General features: G+C 37.1%; 1 long non-coding RNA gene across 1 annotated transcript; it reads right to left on the bottom strand.

Moving 5' to 3' along the window:
- Positions 1 to 3,540: 3,540 nt before the first annotated feature.
- LOC141427859 (uncharacterized) lies at positions 3,541 to 4,595 on the bottom strand. Its single transcript, XR_012451376.1, has 2 exons — positions 4,031 to 4,595; positions 3,541 to 3,918 (listed from the first exon to the last, which is right to left on the bottom strand). It is a non-coding gene; the product is annotated as an uncharacterized lncRNA (long non-coding RNA).
- Positions 4,596 to 14,847: the final 10,252 nt, after the last annotated feature.

Here is a 14,847-nt window from a genome sequence, read left to right on the forward strand (position 1 = left end):
ATTTGCTAAAAAAGTCCTGGACAGGCTATTTTTTTTAATTATTTAAAAAAATGTTGCAAATTTATCTATAAAACCTATAGAATATGTAGATTTTGGGTTTGCTTGCTATTGTTTACCTGGACGAACTACAGGGTTGCCAGGTATAAACTTGAACAGTTTAGTCGATGCCAGTTACTTTCACTTGATAGATAATTGAACAAATTGAATATCAACGTATGTAAGCGCTGTTTTATTGTGAACACGTTGATATAGGGTTCCTAATCCTTTATTAAAATCCTTTAAAATTATATAAAAAATGCCTGGCCAGGATTTTTTCATACTAAATCTATGGGGGCGAAGCTGCGGGCAACAGCTAGTTTATTATAAAATACATTTCAATGTATTATCAGACAGGTGGAGACCTTTTCAAGTTCGGATCTTCTACTAGATCTATATGAGGCCACGTCTTTTTTGCACTACGACAAAGTATTTTTCATGCAAAAAATTAGGAAATCTACTATAAAGAAAAACTATGAATAAAGTTGAATTATCCGCGCCGGACGTGCTGACGGCTGCTGGCAGATTTATGCCGTAACGCTTTTTACATATGTATCTGACACAATACGTAATTGATAACAGGAAATCCAATAGACTACTTTACTTTGCTTACCTACAGATTCCGTGAATAATGTTCGGGATACGAAATCATAGAAATAAAATCTCTTACGTATTTTCCTAGAATATAATTCCTAGAATATAAGAACTTTAATTTAAAGGACTTCCAACGGAATTTGATCTCTATTTAAGTATCACCTCAGTACTTGGTCTCTTGGTTGCTGCTTATATTATTAATCTAAAAATCACGTACCATTCTTAAATTGTAAATAACTTATTCGCATTAAACATCGTAGTTCTCTATACATTGGTTATAAGAAGTGGGTTACCTCGTTGAGTTTCTTGCCGGATTCTTCTTAACAGAGGTTTTTCCGAACCGGTGGTAGATTTTTTGACAAACATAAGTGCTTGTTATAGCCTAAATTGAATAAAGATGTTTTGACTTTGGGAAATTCATACAATAAAACCATAGACGTAAAGTGCGGATGATTTTTTTTTCTCCACCAAACTTGTAGTGTGGGGTATCGTTGGATAGGTCTTTTAAAATCATTAGGGGCTGCTAAAGCGGTTTTTCGATTCAGTGATCTGTTTTTGAAATATTCAACTTTTACAATAAAATAAGACATACTGATTTCCTTTGTACCAACCCTCTCAAGAAACCACTAGTCATCGCGGATGTGTCATTTTCGATTTTTGAATCAAATGTTTGTCATAATCGATTAATACCACAACCAGATAATCTGTAAATGATCCGTTAACTGAATGCTCCTCTCATCCACTCAAAGGTTGACTAGTAGAGATCCCTTAAAGGGATAAGTTCACATTTGTACATATATCTCATTGTTTGTCAATTGTGTTTGTTTATTTATTTTGTACAATAAAGAGTTTACATACATATATACATACATACATACTTTAGACGAACATTCAACATGTCAAAACAAACTTATGTTCTGTAACTTAGTAGCCTAACTGTTACGATTAAAAGATACTCATAAATAAGAAATAGTGCGCAGCAAAACATACAAATGGTCCTTCGTTTATGGCGTAATAAGCTTACTCGTATTAAACGTTTTTAACTAAAATAATAGTTTTGATTCACACATTTCATCACGGCTTGCCGTGGCATTATGCTGAGTGGGGACCTGTTTAGCGTCATGTATGTCTTTATTTGTTTGTTCTATGTTTGTTCCTATGTTTGTTTTTTATGGCGTTAAATAAATGTATTTTCTTTCTTTCTTTCTTTTTTTCATTTGGCAAAAGAAGGCTAAAAAAGTGAATTTGTTTCATGTCTCACTTATGTATCACGTCAAGCTTGTGAATTTTGCAATTTAACCTTTAAAATGACGTGATGTGATATTAATGTGATGTATAATATTTAATTATTAAATAGTTACGAAAAAAGTTTAAAAACCCTAAAACTAATCACCTGGCAGTTTCTAAATTTGAACCGAGCCATCCTATCGAAGTTAACGGAAATCAATAAAAACACACTGTATGTCGCATAAGAACTCGTGGGTTGCAGGTTGGGACTAGAACAAAGGCCAGGACCGGTCTCCACTCCCACGGCCAGCGCTGGGCCTGCGTACCAACATATACCGGTTTTATTACTTGTAGCTGTACTCTACCCCTTTATAAGCCATATAAGGGATGCTTGCGGTTCGCCTCGCTTAAGCGCTTTTGTTTGCATGAAGTATTAAGTATATAAGCTTTGAACCATTCGTCTGATGCATTCATAATGTCATGCAGTTCCTTTGCATAGCTTCAAATAAACTCAAGTTGGTTACACAATGTAGGTACCTTACAGGTAGCTGTGTGGAAAAGGTAGTGGAAGGTACCCCTCGGATATTTTTTTTTCTAACAATATCCTTTGTCAGATGTTTATTGAAACGAATGATTGTTATTAGCATAACAATAAGAGCGTGAATCGTCTAATAATTCACTATATTATTTGAGCGTTATAAGTTTTTTTCCTTTACAGGATTGTACTTACTAATGGAAAGTTGAATTTAACTTTTTACTCCTTTTACTCGTACCTTCGGTAATTTAACTCCAGTTTCTCTAATGGGCCTCCTGTCACCGCCGTGTCCATTTAGAAAATCGACAAAAAACAAAAGTTTATTTCCTTAAAATACCTATGTATATATTTACGAGTACTGCCTTTTCACAACGTAACGTTTGGCAACCTGTTTCATTTCGCAAACTCTAAAACTGTCAATATTCCAGGATTTATTTCAGGGCCATCGTGTAGAACCCTTTAGGTTAGGTTAGGATAGTTTTTTAAAAATCCTGAAATATTTACAATTTCAGAAATATTAAACATTTGCGAAATGTAACAGGTTGCCGAACTTTATTCGCTAAAACATCAATAAACCATTTATTATCCATATCCGGGGTTTGTAATAATTAATTGTGATAAAAGTAAAACGCAGTCCCAAGATTATGCGCTGCGCTGGCCCAGTCCCAACTGATGCGTTGCTAAGTATAGGTAGTGAGTGAACATAGAACACGTATTGAAGGCGGGGTTTTGATAATAATTTCATTCATTCTCCTTTCATGCAATAAGAACTCTCGTGGCACTACCTATAGATATAATACCATAGACTATAATAGTCCTTGATAATGAAGTACAAAATACGTCCCATATCTTTGATGAACCATACTACTAGATTCAAGATCCCATACAAAATCAAAGCGAAAAAGTGGCCGTGTTGCTTATATCATAGACAGTCTTATACTTATAGCTATATATCTGTTTTACCTTCTAAATTAATTTAAAATATATACCTTAAGTCTAAGCAACAAAGATCCAAATAATAGTAATTGTATATAATACTTACGACGTATCGTCATAAGACAAGCAAAAACGTTCGATTAACAAAAGAACATTCATCTTTCAAAAAGATGTCATTCTATTTTAGGAACAGGGTAATAATGGAGTCGCAATTATTATAAGACAGACAGTTTTTTTATTTCACAGAAATATAGCACAAAAAATTTACATATACAAATATTGTCATGAAACGAAATGTTCTTATAGATACTTAACTGAATTAAGTTAACTAATTAGAAAATGGGTGATTGACAACACTTCAAAAACCTGCTTTCAAATTAAAAACACCATATTCAAATCGGTTCACCCGTTTAAGAGCTACGTACGGTGTCACAGACAGACACACAGACACACATAGCGGTCAAACTTATAACACCCCCCTTTTTGCGTCAGGGGTTAAAAAGACAACATAAATGTTTTACCAGATTTGACGTCATCGATTCGGTTAATTCTCGTACCGCTGCTTGCACTGTATTTTGTTTCACGAGAATCTGCAATTAACGGCAATATTATAAATAGCTTTACGTCTTCTTTAATAATATAGCTTCACTTCACCTCGCCACACTTAATCTTATATTATTTTAAACATTTATGTAACTTTACCTGCAATTTTGGAATCGCCGTTTTCCGTAATCTACGCCTTTGGCTATTTCCAACTATGTCAAATTTATCAAAATGAATCGAACATACAGTCGAATTTTTGTGCGGTCTGTAAAGTTCTTCTTCTCTTTCTCTCGCGACAATAGATGTCCATTCCGCACAGCGAAAAGGATCACTAGGAAATCTACAAAAAAAATAAAAAATAAAATTATTTTAAAATGAGAACTACTCTACGAATTTTTTGTTCCAGAAACACCGATTATTGGCAAGATGGTTGGCCAAACAATAAATTATTGATTTTAAAATGTAAACTGCCAATTTTTACGTACTTTAAATGAAATACTGACTTGTACTTACCTAAAGAAGGATATTCCTTCAGAAACCCTAGTGTTACGGTGGCTGTTTCCGCAATTTATAAATGAACATTGTGGCATTTTAACACGTCCGCACTTTGGCTCTGGTTGACGCGTACTGTCAGAAATAAGAGCACAAATTTATTTTGTGCTCTTATTTCTCTGGCCGTTTTCAGAGCTGTGACCTTGAATCTAGTAGTATGGTTCATCAAAGTCCCATATGGATACTAACGTTGCCGAGTTGTACCGAAGACAATATTTTCGTTGTAGATAGGTAACCAGTATGTCAGCTAAAAAGACAGAGATTCATATTACTTGCTAGATGTGATGTAGTTTATGCATTTTATTCGTTTGCTTTTTTCTGCCTCATGGGGCATTGCCATTTACCTGGTACGGCCTTGATGCATCTTGTTTATGAAAAAGAATGGAACGAAGATTGCACCGCACAATGCCAATGATAAAATAAAAATCATAAGTAGGTAGTTAGCGTAGGTACTTATCGTGCATGACGCACTCCAATATCGTAACAATTCGGCATACATCTATCACAACCGACACAAAAAGAAGAATTAAATATCCTTTGCAGTGACGTTTCGACTGTTTAGTTGTTGTTGTTTTTTTTTAATATGGCTCTGTGCATCGGAGGACAATTTTGCCAGTGTCTACTAGGTTTTGCCGTTGTACGGTAAAAAAAAACTAGAAAACGAAATATGAGAGGTAATGGTGGATGAACGATGACAGCCTAATTTCGAGCGTTTAGTTATCTTGTGTTATCTAAAATTTGTAATATCTGTTTATGTATCGTGTCCGATCTCGAAGTTTAATCAAGTACTTGTCCATTTTTAATCCAAATTGACATTTGTACGTCACTTTGTGGCACTTAGTGGCTCTGAGTGGTGCTCTTATATGTATAATCTATTTAATCTAGACCATTGTACACCCACCTATGACAAATAAACTCTATTTCATTTCATTTCAAATTACGTCCCATATGGATACTGACGTTGCCGAGTTGTGCCGAAGACAATATTTTTCGTTGTAAGATGGTAACTAACATGTCAGCTATAAAGACAGAGATTCATATTTTATAAAGTTATAGAATTACAAATAAAACGCTGTCACTTAGTACCTTCAGCTTTTAGTAAGTTTGCTCAATAAACCGAAATATACTGAAGAAAAGTTATTATAAGTAAGTTATTTTTGATCGAGTCCAGATATTGTACTCCATCTCAGCTACCCCAAAATTTACATACCATCTTATTCTTGGACAATAATCGGCCGGAACTCTCGTCCCGACGTCGGAGGCCGTGACGTGCGCTAAAGGAAATTTAATTATAAATCGTTATCGACAAATCGAGTGGGCTTTCAAAATTGCGTTTTTCGCGGTTCGGGCCTAAACTGGCTGATTCGATAAAATATAAATCTGATTTAGTTCTTTTGTATCGGTTTTGTTCCGGTTCATGAGGCTACGCAAGGATACGGACGAAAATTGTAGACTCGAGTCTAGAAAACTTCTAAATACTAATGCCCTATTTAGAATAGAATAAATTTATTTGGTGTTAAAAAGTTTGTAGATGAAATCTTAATCTAAATACTCTTTAACTTCTTGCGCTTTGGTAACTTTGTTTCTAAAATTACAAAACTTTAAAATGAAACCCTTTCTATTGATCAAATTCATCTAAATACGGATCTTGACCAAGCCCAAGTTCCAAAAATTTATTTCCGATATAGGTAAGTTACAGGTTGTGACTTAAATTATTAATTTACTTCTCATGCTCGTAAAGTCCAAATCAAATTCAAATTCAAATATTTTATGCATATAACATTGTACACGGTAATTATAGTTACACGATAATTATAATATAGTTCGTGTTTATGCTGGATCTCGGCGACATAAAATGACTTTTTTTGCTCTAGTGCATAAAGTAATATCTTCCGCTATGACCAAGGTAATTAGGTGTCAACAGCCACAAACAAAATGGTTTCTACATATATTTTTAGTCATTTTAATTTATATGAAACTAAAAATCCTTCAAATCAATCAAAATAAATCAATAAAAATAATTATTTATAAATATATTAGCAATCAATGAAAAATAAAAGGTACTTAGAAAGTGAACAATGTTTGCTCTGTTGTTATATTATCTCCTCACAATCGAAGTGAAAAGCAGAGTATAAAACTCGAGCATTAAACCTATTTTCCCCTCGTACCGGCTCTGGTGGCTTTATGAACGACTCGGACAAAATAGGTCGTTTTATGCTCTTGTTGTACAATCTACTATTGCATCAGTATGTGCTGCGCTGCCTTGGGGTAAACATATTTGTTTGAATGCTACAAGCAGCATGTCTTAAAAATATTTTAGTAATTTATTTAACTACTTTTTAACATTGATATTTCAATTGCCTATTAACCATAATTATTGTGTCAATCAAAAATTCCTACACCGAATAATAGGATCTATCAGTAACGAACGCCTTTAATCTTCTTTTAAAATCGATCTCATTTGCACCATTTGCCATTATATTCTATAGTGGTCATTAAAACTACAAGGCTGCACCCCGGTATGCGATCGCATGCTGCGTATATTGGCGCAGATAGACTAATCGAGGCGGCGAGTCAAAAGTGCCGCCAATTGCCCGACCGAATCATACACGCAGCAATTATCGTAAATAACGTTTCTGATTGCCAATTGCAGAACTGTAATAGAACGGAATTTTTTTCGTTAGTTATCACAATAGCAATCTCTAATTTACGTTGCAAGGTTGATTTAATACGAGTACGTAATCTATGTTGGCCGTGGAGCTGAAAAACACACGGCTACCCAAAATATGGCCTGCCACTTGCAGTGAAATCCAGCAGTGGAAAGTCGCTCCGGATAATAACGATGGTCGTGTGGGTATGCCTGCCGACCCTTAAATATGGCTCATATTGATATCTAATACCTTCAAACTAGCAATTCTTGAATATATAATCAGAATCTCCGAAACGGCTAAAACGATTTCGATGAACTTTCGTATATAGGGGTTTTTGGGGATGGCATATCAATCTAGCTGGGTCTTATCTCTGGGAAAACGTTTATTATCGAGTTTTAGCCTGAGCAAAGCTCGGTCGCCCAGGTACTTAGGTATAGGCCAAATGTAATCAGTTTATTGAGTAAAGGATGAATCTGGAAGTATTTGCTAATTTGTTCGGCTGCGGTAGACGGTCAATTATGAAAAAATAACCTAATTAAATAGATGATTTTCCCAAGTAAAGAAAAAACTCTCCTCCGAGACATACAATAAAATCACTCGACTATATCTAGTACCTTTAAACGAGCAATTCTTGTATATATATATATATTTCGGGGATCTCGAAAACGGCTCCAACTTGGTATGTAGGGGTTTTTGGGGATGAAAAATCGATCTAACTTGGTCTTATCCCTGGGAAAACGATTTTTACCGAGTTTTAGCCCGAGCAAAGCTCGGTCGCCCAGGTACTTACAGTATATTATTCAAAAGTCGTGCAAAGTCTTGCGTGTCTAAAGTAGTATATTGTTTCTACCAGGGATGTAACGGATGTGGTTTTATCGGAACCGAAAGCGGAACAAGATGTTTTAAATTTAGTTTATAGGAATCAGAAACGGAATCGGAGCCGAAAACGGAACCGGAACCAGAATCGGAGCCTGAGTGATAGGTGGACGAGATGTTAAGGGTAGCTCTACTAAACCTGAGGGACTATTGCGTAACCTTTCTGACACTCGCAATCACAATCAAAATTTCGCATACAAAAACTGTCATTGAATCTAAGTGTTTATATTTTAAGTTTTTTGTACTGATTGTCATTGGGTTGTGATCGCGAGTGTCGGAAACGTTACATGATTAGCCCTCTGTATGTTTTTGATGTACGCCGCTCATGCCCAGCCGCCGCGCTAAGCATTGACATCCGATCATCATCCGATATAACTTCCGTTTCAAAAGTAACGGAACCGGAACCGAAACGGATGTTTAATATCAAACGGAAATTCCGACTTAACGGAAACGGAATCGGAACTCCGTAACATCCCTTGTTTCTACATACGTTTAGGTGTGTACATGCATAATAATGTAAATATACGTCAAAAAATGAGCGTCGCCAAATCTCAAATATTATTCCAGTTGAAGTTATATTCGTTTTATGGCTGGAATAAATTCTTTGCACATTTATGAGCACGTTCTCTGCCCACTTCAGACCATAAATCACCCTGTAGCATCAAGAAGCCTGCAAATATTTAACAAGCGAAAATGGCGGAGTCTTAGTTAACTGCGGCTTACATCAGTGAATAGCCAAGTGGAAATAATTGCGAAGGAACTATGGTCAATTAGTTAAGTACTGTGCGAGGATGTGTGGCGAGGGATGTGTTTTTCATTAACCAATAAGAACGCTTCATTTATACATCCTCGCACAGCTCTGGTGGAAACACTGCTTTATTGGCATGAAAGAATCAAAGTGTTCATGTAGTTATTCATAGATTTTTAAAACGGCATGAGTATCCGGGTCTCTGGGCCGATTAGTGGATGTGCCACAGCTACAAAAAATGTTTTAGTAAAAATACGAGTAAAATAAGAGATCATTACTACTGTAATCCATTTTTAGAGTTAGACTAAATTATTATCTGAGTGGTTGTTTAGCAGACCCTACGAGTAGTAAGTAAGTATCTACTTACACAGATTTAGATACCTACCTACATCATTTTCAAATGACATTTTTACAATTAAGCGTTATATCAAAAATCGATTCCGTGCTCAATTCTTAGTGTTAAATGTGTTGGAAGGTACTTTTACAATGATTTGTGGAACAAGTTTTCCGAAAAAATGTTTATTATTATTGTGGCACGGCCAGGACCCGATTCACAGTCCCTGACTATTCGACAATATGTGGAATTGAACGATGTTTTTTTTTTCACCAGCTGCCGCCGACCTCAATCACAGTTTGACAATTCAACTAAGCGGTCCCCCTGACAATAGGAGCAGCTATACAGGGAATTGTTTGGCATTCGCTACGTTGTTTAATAAGGTAATTCCTCTATTAGCCAGTAGACTTAACCAATGCATACAGCTGTCTACATAAGTTTGTACAGCAACAACGTTTGTTCGCGCTAAAGCGTGGCGAGTAAACACGCGCGGCAAACATGCGGCGGCCGGGCGGCGCGGCGGAATCCAACTTCTCACGGTTTGGTTCAACACTCGCTCCGGCCTCATAAACTACGTTGTGTTTGTGACCTGTTGCTGGGTAAATGGCACTGCCGGTTTTTGTTCCCAGAGTTACATTTGCTAAGTATTTAATTCGTAGACCTTTATTCAATTACTTATCCAACCATATAAGTTGATGATAGTGGTGTTAATAGAACCCGAACCCGTACTGTTCAACGCGCTGACACTTGCGGTTGCATCCAGTACCACTTTCTACCTTCTAGAGCAGGCGCCAAGGAAGTTGAGTTGAGGTTAGGGATGCAAAATATGAGGACCGCTTCTGTGAATAGTTTTGAACTCGAAAAGCTTGTACCATTAAGATTCTGAATGTCGCCAGATCAGGTGGTCGTTTTTTTATACCCCATCCCTTAAACATCATGTAAATGAACTGAAAAAATGCTTAGGAACATATTAATAACTAATTTCTTGATAATACCCAATTTTTACAAGCTTTATACATATAATGCGTCAGTTGATAACTTGTATTTTTAATAATAGGAAAAGTATTTACCTATTTATTTTTATTTATTTTTTCGTTAAAAATACTTTTTAATAAAGTTTTTTTTTGAGCTTTTCGTTGAAGGAAAACATGGTGAGGAAACCTGTACTAACCTGCGAAGCAATGCAATGGTGCGTGTGAAGTTCCCAATCCACACTGGGCCCGCGTGGGAACTATGCCCAAGCCCTCTTGTTCTGAGAGGAGGCCTGTTCCCAGCAGTGGGACGTATATAGGCTGGAATGGATGGATGGGACAAGCTTTTTGCTGACTGTACTTTTTGTTGATTGTACTAAGCTTTCATCGTCATCTAAACTACATATCCGTACAAAATTTCAAGTCGATGCCATTAACCGTTGAAGAGACGACCCCGGCTAGACCACCAGGATGTCACTATCCGATTATAGTATTGTCATCAGATTTACATAAGTATGCTAAATTTCAAGTCAATCCAGCCACTAGAAGTGGGTCAAATTCAACTTGCAAGATTTGACCCGCACATTTGTACATACAGACATAAATACATTTGAAGTTAAATGAAACCTTGTAAAAATGGTATATTGTCAGGAAAATAATTATTAAAAATGGTTTCATTGACATGATGTCTTAGGGGCTAAGTATAAAAAAATGGACCACCAGACCTCCTGGCAACATTCAGAATCATAATTTGCAAGCTTTTCTGAGTTCGAAACTATTCACAGAATGCGGTCCTCATATTTTGCATACTTCAACTCCTTCCAGCACCCGCTCTTTTCAAACTATACCGCTTGACTATAAACACATAGACATTATCGTTCACTTATTCAGTTCAGTCGTGCCCGCTCTTGTGAATCGACCTGTAAGCGTCCAAATGTCCACAGCTTACGCGGCCTGCTAACACCAATATTAGAACTTTCTCTCAGTCAACATCAGCATGAACTCGAGTAGAATGCAGCCATCACTTTTTACTGCTGAAGAGGGCGTCGCTCAGGCCGCGCGCTGCATTCCAACTACAACGTAACTTCCAACTGTCGATTGTTCATACATTTTCCATTGCATTTCTATTGCAGTCGGCAAAACTGCACGTAAATTACACGCTAGCTTGTATAGGCAGTCCAGTTATGTTGCAGTTCGAATGCAGTGCGTATGCAATGGTGCTAAGACAAGCAGGCGGCGGACGGAATATGCGTCTTCATTATCTCTCGGCTTAATGGCTAAGATAAGCAGTAAATAGTTGCGATGTTTCCAGAGCGACTCATTCAATGGAACCTTTGTTTTCTTGGAGCGCTAGTTAACTGAACGAGATAACATTGAGTTAACAACATATTCCTGGAATGTTTTGTCCAGTCAACCATGTCAAGTAAAGATCGTAATTGGCGCAAACAGCTACGTAATTAAAGGAGTAATTTGTGTAGGTCTCGATAGGAAAGCAGCACGTTTTCCACGGAAAAATATAATTATGTTTAGATACGTTATAATTACATTGGTATCGAGATTGGATGAGCCCTGTATGAGCAGTCCCAGCGCGCGGCAGGCTGCGTGGCAGGAGGTACGGCATACGGCACGCCAGGTTGGTAAGCTACTAAAGAAAGCACTGTATGTACTATACTGGCAATTGAACGAATGCACTTTATGACATATTTGCTACAAGATTATGGGCCATGATTACCTTTGATAATCTCGCAGCAAATATGTACTTATGTGTAATGTAACTAACCGTGAATCATTAAATCTGAGCCAATTATGACTGCTAGATTAAATAAAATTATCTTTAAAAAATTGAGACTTGCAAAGTTTATATCACGAAATTCGATTTCAGTAAAAAAATAGTAATAATAAATAATATCAAGCCTCTCATTCTGGGAGGAGGCCTGCCCCCTGCTGCTGGGACGTATATAATAATATAGGCTGCGATGATGATGAATAATACCAGCCTATTTATTATACCTATAGTCATATTACCTATTTACTTAAACAAAATAAAAAAATATATATAAACATTAAATATTTTCAAAACTATGCTTCAAATTAAACGAATAGTGGATAATTATGGGTTGATCTTTGGGCTGTGGGCGCAGGGTCGTCGAACCCGGTCGTAAACACGTCGGTGCGCGTGCGCCGCATATTGCCGCATATATCGCTTCTCGCGCCATCGCCATTCGGACCTCACTCGCAGTAATGCATAATAACACTTAATACTGTAGGGCTACTACGAAACTAGTAACTCAAAGTTCGTATCGTACCGTCCCTCTCGCTCTCGTATTGAATAGCATAAGTGTCAGAGGGACCGCACGACACGAACTTGCGTGCAATGCCTAGTGGTGGCAGCTTTGCTTCACTCACGTCTGATTTTAATGTGGTTATAATAAGCGGATTGCATGATTAAATCATCTATATACACCGTTGTTGATATAGACGATTAAGTTAGTGATTTCGATGCAATACTTTCCTCGCTTTCCGTGCCGTGCACGCTTTTATTCCATGCCTTGCCCTGTTTTAGAATAAGTCTGTCGGTCTGTTTCTTCCCGTGTGTCGTAAAAGGCGACTTAGGGACCTAGCTATATGAAAGTGAGCAGCAGCGCTCTCTATTGCCAACTACGAACTCCAGCTCAGCGGTATGGCGGCAGGGAAACCATCACATTATTATCCGACTGCCACCACCACTCTGGTCACTCAGAAAAGTTCTCACTTTGTTTCTCGTAGATCTCGGTAGATGTGTATTTTTCCGGAAAAGTTATTTAATTTTCGGCAACGACAGCGGGTAAATTCGGCAAAAACATATTAAGCAAATGATGCGAGAAAAATTATTTCAGCGAGAGATGGCGCGCACCCGGAGCGGTAGAGAGCGCCGACGGCAGCAATCATCATAAATTCATAACAGCAGTATATACGTATACGCCCGATCACCACCCGCCCGCGTAGCCGCAAATAAGGAAAATCCTACCCAGCACAACAAACGTAACGTATCGACTTCTCATGAAAACAAACATATTCGGAGACCGCAAACAAATATAGCTTTTTACGGATATGCAGAAAACAAAAGAAAACGTTGTTGTTATGTGATACCTATATTCTAATAATAAACTTTATTTTTCATCTGGATACTGTTTTAGCAGAATAATACAAATAAAAACAACATCGACCTTTACCTGGTGATAAACAAGTGGAATTCATCGAGCCACGTCTGCCGCGAGGCTTCTCAGGCACGAGCACGACACACGATCGCTTGCCAGGTTTAATTTTGCGAAAATGTGAGCAATTCGATATCTCGACACGCGGCAGTATGTCAGCCAAGTTCGCTGAAAAAAAAACAGAGATAGGGAGTGCGCACTCCGATAGTGGTTATATTACACCAACCATATCAAAATGGTTTCAGCCCCTCGTAACATAAAGACGTTTGACTTACAGATTTAGAATCTTACATGTTTAGCAAGGCGTTCTAGTAGCGATAATTTTTCTTACCATTATAAAATCTGTTACCGTTTAGAGGATAATGCTGGCTGAAAGCAATGATTATCTATTATAAATCGTTTATCTAAGTTAAATCACATCTACAGATTCTTCTTAGGAACTTGAAAGTTTGCAATAACTTCGTTTATTGGGCGTATACCTACTTCGAAATGGCTTATAAATTCAAAGTCAAAGTCAACGTCAAAATATCTTTATTCAATTTAGACTAAAACAAGTACTTATGAATGTCAAAAAAAAAAATCTAATACCACCGGTTCGGAAAAACCTCTGTTGAGAAAAATCCGGCAAGAAACTCAACGAGGTATAATTCATAATTCTCAATTTCTCTTTGATATACATAAAGAACCTTTTTATTACGGGTATTACATAAGAAAGTTCCATCGGGCATAAGTGACACCAGTAACATGTAACACTAAACCTAAATACGTGTGAACAATCTTAAGCTACTTAAGCAATCCTAAAAAAAATGTTTCAAATTTTGAACAAGTCCATAAATAATCTCAGCGCGTTAATCGGTAACCCCTGGTAATTTTGTACCGAACTTTTTCTCTTTTTCACATTCATGTTTTTATTGGGATCGGAATAACTGAGATAGCTTCCCGTCGATTGCCGTGTAATCGGATTCGCAGAAGTCGTTAGTGCGCGTCGAAGCCCTTAATTTAACAGTTCATTTGGGCGATACGAGTATTAGGAGAGAATATTAATCAATTATTCACATGTCAGCCGCCAGTATCTCTAGCGAAGACTGTTTCGCAAAATTAAGGGACGTGTAGGCTATTTAGTACACTAAAAAAAAGGACAGCTAAACTAGTTAGGGTACTTGACTTTGAGCCCAAATTTACTAATTAGGAACTAAAATAATGCAAAACTGATTTTGTAGGTCATCACGGTCTATCCATATCTGTGGACATACCTTTTGTAGTCACTCAAATTATGTTACAAGCAACATTTTTTTTGTTCTGTTAGCTAATCTTTTTTTTTTTCAGTGTAACCGCGCAACACTTGACTCTAATTAAACCTACTCGGTAACCCAATACAGTATTTTTCCAAATTCCTAATGGGAATTAGATTTTTTTTTATTAAAACCGAGACGGAGGCCACCGCTTCCGTGTATATGTCGGCGGCCGATCGTAAAATCCGCCAGATCACGAAATTCCTAGGCATATCGTGAAACGCCGCCATTTCATGATATGCCTAAACGTTGGCCAGGCATATCACGATGTGCCTGAGAAATAATACGGCAGATCGATTAGAGCAACGCATTCGTCGATATTCCTAGCTCTATACCGGGCACATCGTAAAATAGTTTC

The sequence above is a fragment of the Choristoneura fumiferana genome, chromosome 5 (genome assembly GCF_025370935.1).
Source record: "Choristoneura fumiferana chromosome 5, NRCan_CFum_1, whole genome shotgun sequence".
Classification (NCBI taxonomy): Eukaryota; Metazoa; Arthropoda; class Insecta; order Lepidoptera; family Tortricidae; genus Choristoneura; species Choristoneura fumiferana.